Source organism: Neopsephotus bourkii, unplaced genomic scaffold, assembly GCF_033783945.1.
Source record: "Neopsephotus bourkii isolate Nb327-2 ecotype Australia unplaced genomic scaffold, CSIRO-AGI_Nbou_v1 NB_1477, whole genome shotgun sequence".
Lineage (NCBI taxonomy): Eukaryota > Metazoa > Chordata > Aves > Psittaciformes > Psittacidae > Neopsephotus > Neopsephotus bourkii.
The window spans coordinates 625,542-634,931 of record NW_026901953.1 but is presented as its reverse complement, the minus strand read 5'-3'; positions in this window follow the sequence as shown (position 1 = coordinate 634,931).

Genomic DNA, 9,390 nt, shown 5'->3' with positions numbered 1-9,390 from the left:
TCAAGTAAAAAATAACCACCAGCTTTGGATTCCTGTGTTTGTGTCTTATTTTTCTAAGATAATATCTTGCTGTTCAGCAGCGAAGTGAAACTGCAGCTATTTCCGTGGAAGAAAGTGGGTACAACAGGATAGCTGACAAAGCAGCTGTGATAGTCTTTTTTTTTAAAGGACCAGTTTGAATAATACTTTAAACTAAAGTGGCACTGAGGTACTTTGTGGCTTGCAGTTAAGACTGGCTTGAGTACCTTATGGCAGAGTGAGCTGGCCACATCATTTTGGTTAGATGGTTTGGGAAGGAGCTTTCACGCATACCAGTCTTGGACAGCAATGTTAATAAAATGGGATCTTGTACTGCAAAAAGAATGTGGACTGGAGTTGACAAATAATGTTTAAAATTCAGTTCTTTTAACTCTTCTCTGTGTAAAATGCATGCAAATGTATTTTGGCTACAGATGAACTCCACTACATGCTGAAGGTGTCAGTAATGGTGAATTTATCTTGGAGTGGGAAGTTTAACTTGGAATTATCAGCGTTCTGAAATGAAAGTGTTCTTGAACAGTTGATTGAATCCAGATGGGGTATGCTCAAAGCACTACTGAGTAACAGCCAGTCCAGTACAGAACTTGCTATCAGAGTCTGTCTTGCCTGTTCCCTTGCTATTTCCTCTTCTATCTCTTCTATTTAGGAGTGAGTACCAAGAGCATGTTAGCTTTAATCTGTCAGTTTTCAGTCTGATAGTGTATACTTTTCTGGGCAAGTGCAGGAATACTCTTGCAGTTCCTCCCCAACAGGAATAAGGTATATATATTGCCTGGGGAATTAAGTGGATGCTTACCCAAGCCTAACTTCCCTACTTTTCCACTCAATATGTTATGTATAATGGCAAATAACAGTCAGTCTAAAGTGGGGCAGGGGGACAGGACACAAGCAAAAATTCGAAATGACTTTTATTTAGATAATGAAAGTTGGAACTAGCCTGATGAGAAACACAATAGCAACTGTAGGCTTAGCTGGCAGTTGATGTTTGCCAGATTGCCAAAGCAAGCCTTAGCATTGGGTTGGAAACAAATAGTTTGTTATAACTCATCCTGGGGAAGGAAAAAAATTAGTGTGGTACAGCATTATTTCAGTGTTCAGAACCAATGAAGTACAATGCTGAGATATATTTTTTTTTTTTGCTTTAAAGAGGAAATCTTGCTTACATCAGATGGAGTCCTTGGTTTGACCTGACCAGAGTTATCTCTGGCTCTTCCCTGAATTTTGTTTCTGACCATCAAGGAAGACCTTCCAGCAGGCTTCCAGTACCTAAAGGAGCCAACAAGAAATCTGGAGACGGGCTTTTGACAAGGACCTGTAGGGACAGGACAAGGGGAAATGGCTTTAAACTGGCAGAAGGCAGATTTAGATTAGATATTAGTGACAAGTTTTCCACTGTGACGGTGGTGAGGCACTGGCACAGGTTGCCCAGAGAATCTGTGGCTGCCCCATCCCTGGCAGTGTTCAAGGCCAGGTTGGACAGGGCTTGATGCAACCTGGTCTAGTGGAAGGTATCCCTGCTTGTGGCAGGGGCTTTGGGACCAGGTGGTCTTTAATGCTCCCTTACAACTTAAACCATCTATGATTCTGCCTCAGTATACCCATTTTCCTCACTTTCTCGTACTTAGATCTTTAAATCTTCTTAGATTCAAATCATTTCTGTTTAACATTTCTTACAGAAATTTGCTTAACTGCAAGGTAGATCCAGAAAGCCAACTCTTAGATAACACATCTGATGCTTAATAGCCAACTTTAGTATAAAGGAAGTAGACATAATCCTTTCTCAGATTAAAGTACCTCCCCAAACATGCATATCCCCGTCATAGCACTTGTATCTTGTATTTGACCTTAACTTCATGCATGCTAAAGGCAGCCTTCCAAAAGGCCCCTAGAACCTTCTTCCTGGCAACACTATACCCTGCATGCTCTGATTTGCTTTCTGTTCCTGTCCTGTGGATGCTTAACTTCTCTTTGCTGTTCTCTGGCTGAAGAGAAAGTTCCAACAGTCGCAATAACTAGAGGAGTGCCTGGTGTTGGGATTCCATGTGGACTAAGCACAGGATAGATCAGAGACCCAACCTTTCCTGCAATGAGAGCTGATGCTTTGCTTTTGGAGAACCTGTTCTATTATGTAGCTATGTTACATGTGCCTCGAAGTGCCCAGAGCAGCTGCTGGGCTTGGTTAGCTGCCCTGGCACCTCACTCTACTGAGGCTGAAGTTGTGGGAAGCATCTGGGCTTCCAGTTCTGCCTTCCCAAGGCAGATGCCTGCCGGAGAGCCAGGGAAGAGTGCTGGATCTGCTGAGGAGTAATGATGGATGTAGGCTTGTTTGTGACTGACGTCCTTGAATTGCCAGCAGGTTCTGAAATACCTGTGAACACCGGTGAAATCTTCTGGGCATCTCTTTAAAAGGTTAATTTATAAGTTAAATTATGCCTCCTGTATCAAGAATTTTAATGCTAGGTCATAATTGAAGGTAGTATTTTTGTAGCTATGTTACTTCCAGAGTGTTCGTGCTTTGCTGAGCCTGGATCTCAGTGTCCCTGTTCCCTTCCACCTTGTTTGCCTGCTAATTTCTTAGAAAGGTACATATCTGAATCTTCCTTTAAACTCCCTGCATGGGGGATGGTTACTCCTCTCTGGGTGCTTGCTGTATTGAGACTATCAACCAAAGGGAAAGTCAGCTGTTCAAAGTAAGGGTTTCTTCCTGCCAGTGGCTGAAATTGCAGGGATACACAACGGCATTTCCAGAGGTCAAGTTCAACCGATGTGTCCCTTCCCTGCCCTATTCCCAGCAAGAACTGTTGGCACTGCAGTGACAAAGAAAGGCTGCTCACCCTGTTAGTGTCACTACACAAAGCTTGTTGTGTTTCAGTGAAGCTCAGACCTGCTATTAGCACTATTGATGTAAATCTCTGACACCTCGGAGTAGCCAAGATCTTGTCCCCTGACAGAGCACAGCAGTGTGGATCTGCCTTGGAACTGCAGTCTGATCTCTTAACACCGAATGAGGCCAAGTGCTGGTTTTGGATGGCCTGAATTTCCTTGATCTTCTGCATCAATGGAGAGAGCCTGGAGTCACTGGAGGTGGTAGGCACAAAGAAATGGGCAGGATATAGCCTGAACATGGTCTGCAGCTATACCACAGGAGTAAGTGGGGTACAAGGACCTGTTTGGCTGTCAAGGGGGTGTGTTGTTACTCCCCTGTAATAACCAATGGCCAAGCAAAGCCTTTCCTGCTTTCTTTACATAGGCTATCCCAATCCCTGGGTCCCCAAGGAAAATATTGCATATTTCCCTTGGGGAATCTTCTTGGCTGTTCACAGGACTGCAGAGCTGATTTCTTAGATGACTGGGGAAGTGGTTCTCCAAGGTAAGTAACTGTTTCCTCCTCCCCATCCCTTGTCAAGTATTTGGGAAGGACATGAAGTATGGTCTTATAAGGAGCTGCTATTAATATTAATGTTATTAATATTTCAACAGAAACTTGTTAACGATAACTTGAGATCAAATACTTGGTATTAAGAAGGTTTTGGTGTGGGCTCTGTGTATCCCCAGCTGATCAGAAATAGAAATTACATCTGACGTGTCCCCCTTAAGCTAGAGCTTGTGCCTGTGGCCAGACTTTCCAAAGGTTTTGAGCTGCTGAAGGATCTGTTGTGAGGGGTGATGCCATAATGCAAGAGCCCATCAATGAAATCCTGCGTGAAGATGAATAAAAGCAAAATGTTTCTGAAACAGCTTTTATTCAGGGAAAACAACCTGTGTGTAATCTCTGCGATGGTGTATTTTTAAATACAGTCGTTTGTAGCCAGTTTGATGTGCATGGTAGGCGTCATCGTGACAGGTTTCTAAAGGAACTGTCTGGTTTGATGCATCAGCTGTCAGAGCCCTAGACAAGGATGATCCATCATCCCCTTCCAGATCTGTCAAGGCTACAGCCACTCATCAGCCCAGCGGGGAGGGTAAAGGGATCGCTGAAGCCAGGACCTCTCTGGGTGGGATCTGAGGGATTGGAGGTTTCTGTATGTTTTCTTAAGCACAAGCGATGGCAAGAACAAACCCTGCCAGGAGCTCAGCCACTGGGGAAGGCGCTGTTTGCCCTGATGCTCTGCTGAAGTGCTGCAGAAACGACTAAACCTCAAACCACCATGGGGTGGTGTAGCGAGACCTCGCTGTGCTGGAGGAGCCTTGCCAGCGCAGCACCTCATCAGAAGCGTAAAAAGGTGCCTTTTATTATTACTTTTGCAAGACATGCTGACTGAAGTCCCCGGCTTGTCCATGGTACCCTGATGTACTGTGGTCTCTCTTGAAAACACCCATTTGTCTTCTGCAGGCCCAAGAGCTGGGAACCTGGCAGTAGCCTGCTGCAGGGGTTTCGGTCCCTGTTGAGACTGGGGCTGGATCAGGCTGCAGGGCTGCATGGGGAGTGGGCAGCTGGGGCTCCCCTGCCTCAGGAGGAGTTCCAGGGGGTTGCTCTGCATTTGTCTGTTGTAATTAGGTAGCTGACGAGAGCTAATGCTCCTCACACTCTAAAAACTTCAAAGGCTTCAGACTGAGATCTGCTCTATTCTGGGCAGAGAGTTTAAGTCTGTTACTCACTTTTCTTTTTAAAGGGCTTTGGAGCACATCTCCCAAAGGGCTGCTCTAACTTAATCCTGAGAGCTGTGGAAGAAGTTGTGCGGCCAGAAGGCGAGCAGGTGAAAGGAGCCAGACGACCATGTGGTGGCAACGTGGAGATATCACAGAAAGACTGCTTGGACCTGTGTTACCCTTGGAGAAAACGTTACTTCTATAGAGAGACCTGAAGTGATTTCATGGCTTAAAAGAGAATGGCAAAAGCATGAAATGTAAATCTTTTCAGTTGTTCTAAAGGAGACAATAGGTATAGGAGCAATATGTACTTAAGAGTAAGCTGTGTTAATTTATGCTATGGAAGCCCATAATGTAGCTGCATGGCATGGACTAAACAAATGGAAAATGCAGGTTACAGACCAGTGAGAACTTTCTGAATGAAGGGACATTAGGAAATGAATAATTAAGACTGAGCTAGAGGAGGTGCAGCAGGAAGTCACCATGCAGCAGGATGGGGATTGGCTGGAGGTAACAAGAGCAAAGGAAAATGTCTAACTCCTGCTTTGTGCTTTCGATGGATGGATTTATTTTATGGCAACTGGGATCGTAACTTGAACTTCCAGTGCTGGGAGTAAACAATGAATAGGGCAGGGAATAAACTCTTTCTCCTCTGTATTTACAGGAGGCTGCAAACTCCCTTTGGGCTGGTCCTGTTTTCATGCAAGAGTTTCTCTTCAGGAAGAAGGTGTCACGTATGTGAGCTGTATGTACCCAGCCTTTGAGTCACATCCCCTGCGAGTCAGTGTTTCACTGGGGGCATCTGCTCCTTCATAGGCAGTTGAGTTGCAGCACCCTCATGAACATCCCCAGAACTGAGGCATGTCTCGTGGCTGGCCAGAACACGCTGTCTTCAATGGCAGGTTATGCACAAGCATGTGTATCCTGAAAAGCTGTTGCTGTTTGCCTTGCCTGGCTTCTGTTGTGCTCCTTGCTTCTTTTTGCACTGCGTATTGTGCTTGGCCAAGGAGACGGAGCTGGTGGAGAAGGTGGAAGGCAGTGGCTGGCAGCAGCATAGGTGGCTGGTGCCATAGCTGGGCTCCTGGCTCCACAGGGCAGGCAATAGGGGAACCCCAGGGCAGGATCAATGTTTTGGCTGCTATGGAGAGAGCCGGGCCCATCTGTGCGTGCCACTCACTGGGGTCTACATCTGCCAGCATGCAGGGCTCGGAAGGGAAGAAAGCCCCTGGAAAGGGGCAGATGGTGAGCGGAGCCACAGCCCTGCCCCAGGGCTCCTGCTGCAGCTGTGTGGCTGTTCTGCCCCACGAATGAGGACAAAACCCAGTTTTGTCTTCAGGGCAGCAAAAGTCAGGGCTTTTCCCCTCTGTTTGCTGTGATGCCGTAAGCCAAATCGGCTCTGTGCCTACACCTGGTGTGCATGTTCCAGCAGTATCCCTGCCAGAGCTGCCAGCGAGGCAGGGTTCTGCTGTGCAGGCCCTGCGGGAGCACAACACCGGATCATGCCTGGCCTGTGCCAAAGGGCGGGTGTGATCCATGGAGCTGGAAAGTGTAGTCCCCACCGCTGAAAGTACTGCAGAAAATGCCTTTAAACACAGCTTAAATTGACCAATTTAGGATAAGGATCATACAGAATAATCCTGCCCCTAAAGAAGAGTATGGGAACATAGCCTCGTTACTTAAATCCATAATTGCCAAGTTTTGAGATAAGACCCACTCCATATTGTGTTTTGCTTACATTAAATATATTGATAAGGCTGCGTGGAGACCTCATAGCAGCCTTCCGGTATCTGAAGGGGGCCTATAGGGATGCTGGGGATGGACTCTTCATTAGGGACTGTACTGGTAGGACAAGGGGTAATGGGTTAAAACTTAAACAGGGGAAGTTTAGACTGGATGTAAGGAGGAAATTCTTCCCTGTTAGGGTGGTGAGGCACTGGAATAGGTTGCCCAGGGAGGTTGTGAATGCTCCATCCCTCGCAGTGTTCAAGGCTAGGTTGGACGAGGCCTTGGGTAGTATGGTTTAAGTGAGGTGTCCCTGCCCATGGCGGGGGGGTTGGAACTCGATGATCTTAAGGTCCTTTCCAATCCTAACTATTCTATGACTCTATGATAATCTGCTCCAATAATGGTGCATCGGTTGAGCAATGTAACTCACCAGCTCAGCACCGCTTCGCATGAGGAGCAAAAAGACACGTTTTAGGAGATTTTTCTAGCACCCTTGGTGCTGCAGGAGGAGCTTGCTGGTCCCGGCAGGCAGAGTGGCTCTGGCAAGGAGCTGTTTCCAGATCCTGCTTCATCCCGGAGCAACAACTGCTGTGGAGGCACAGATGCAGATCCCTTTTTGGAGATTTCCCCATTCTAGTGTCATTAACCCTTCGGGGGCCTCTGGGTTATTTTGCCAGCTGCACTGATTAGTCATTCCCTGTCCCCTTATTTCCTTTGCTATCCCTCCTCAATCCCTTCAATCCCAACATGTATCTCTATTAATCAAGCCCTTCCCCTGCCTGTTTTTTTCTGGCTGGATTTGCAGAAGTGGTTTATTTACAAATCTTTCCAGAATTGGCCTCTTACGGTTAAAAGTGGTGTGGGTGCTGGTTGAAGGAAAGCTGATTTTTGACAAACTCAGCATGAGAATGAGAACAGATGCGGGCTTTGAATTAGATTTTGCTAAACGTTGTCCTCCTGTAAATCAGCTTGGTTTTCCCTATTAGCATAAGAAGCAGGAAAAAGGATTTAATTTCTCTAAACGTTTCCCCTCAGTGATCTACCTCTCCAGCTTAGAGATTTGCTGCTTATCAGCAAAGCAGCTGAATCCCTTCCACAGAGAATCAACTGCAGTTTCAAGTTGATTTCTGGCACTTTTCCCTCCCTGGGATGAGAACTGTGCTTAGGAGAGGTGGTTGCTGTTTTTAAATGGTATCAGTTCAGGTTTTGTATGCTTTCAGGTCGATTTAACTGAGGTTTGGGTTTGTTTTTTGGTTTAGTTCTTATTTTACTTGGTTATTATCTTGTAAAGGACTGAGAGGAGGCACCAGCGAATTCTGGGATGCTTTAGGCTCTTTGCCCCTGTCTGGCAGTGCTCCCAGCTCTCCTGTGCCATGGTGAGTCGCAGCCCACAGGGTCCCCACGCAGGGTGGAGGGTACCACTCCTCCCTGCCCCTGTGCTCAGGGGCCCAACCCACTGCACCCACCGCATCCCACAGTGGTGCAGGACACCACTTGCAAGGCTGCTAGAGCTGATGGGCACTGCGGTAGGTATTGCCCCCTCTGTGCTAAGGGCTGCCCCTCTCTGTTGCCTTTTCCAGGTGGTCCCTGCCCCTGTCATCGATGTTATAGGATATGAACAGTGGTGTGGCTCTCATGCTTGCACTGCTTCACCCCCAGCCTGGGGGCTGTGCAGAGGCACGGGGGCTCTGCCATGCTCACGGTTGGATGAAGGCTGCTGTAGGTGCTCTGGGATTTATCTGCTGTGTAGTTGGGGGCCTGAGAGAAAGATGGAGCAGGGACAGCCCCTGGCCTTTGCCAAGGCCTCTTGCTGCATGGAGCTTTGCTGGGTTTGACTGCAGGCTGTCAGCAAAGGATGGAGCACATGGTTGGTGCTCTAGTGCTTGATGCTGAATGCTGTTGTGTACTCTCTCCAGCCTAAAGGTTGGCAAGCAATATTTTGCCTTTCTTCCACCTCTGACCTTCTCTCCCCTCCTCCTGCCCTGCCTGCTGTCTAAGGGCTAAAGAGATGCTGCTCTGTGGATGCCAGATGGAGGTGCTGGGTTTTCTGGTGACACTGAGGATGGCAGAAATTACTGTTTAACTTCTTTACAAGAAGGACTCTGGAGTCCTGAGGAATCAGGATCCCCTGCTGTTTCACTGTGCCCTTCAGAAGGAGGGAGTCTGCAGGGAGGGTTTCTTAACAGCTCAGCTTTAATTATCCCTTTTGCCATGTGTAAGTCTGGGCCGGGATGGTGAGAAGGCATCCACTCGCTGATCCCCTGAAGGAAACTGCTTTGCAGGTTAGAAGCACTGCAGGGGTTATGTGATTAGCAGAGCACTTGCACACACACTGAGTGATGGCTTGTCCAGGGGCAGGAGTTCCCCATCTGTCCCATGGGACTGCAAGGAGGGAGCACCTGGGGGCTCAGCCTTCCCAAGAAGGACACTGCCTTTCCTTTGAGTGCTGGGGCTAAAAGCTATGACTTGGTTCTTATTCCTCCCCTTCTCTGTTCCCCTGGAGCTGCACAGCTCTGATTCATCACGTTGGTCACGCTGTCTTTACTGTTGTCCATTTGTTTGAAACTACTGTCATCTTCTGCAGAGTATTAGGTACCGCATCGTCTCCCTCTACATTAGCCTGTCTTACCATGTCCGAATCACTGGATAAATGGAGGCTGAAGCAAAGCTTCTGCAGCCAGCTGTCTGGTAGGCATTCTAATGCCCCATGCTTCTGAGCACAAAAAGCATGCTGGGGATGTGAAGAGCTGGCAGAGCACTGGGAGGGAGCAGAAACTATTTTCACCTGGATGTCACCATGGATTGGTATGAGCCCTTGACATCTCCCATCCTGCCTTCCTATGGCACCTTTATGGTGGGGCTGGTGGGGACTCAACACCTCACCCCTGGTTGGTGTGTAAGACCTCTGTGCTTTGTTCTTCTGCTCCCTAGGCTGCTGCAAAGCCTGCGACAGCACTGCCCAGACCTGTGCCTTCCTGTGGCAGCCTCTCCAGCTGAGGTTAGTGACAGCAGTCCCTCTGGATGGTCAGCCCTGGG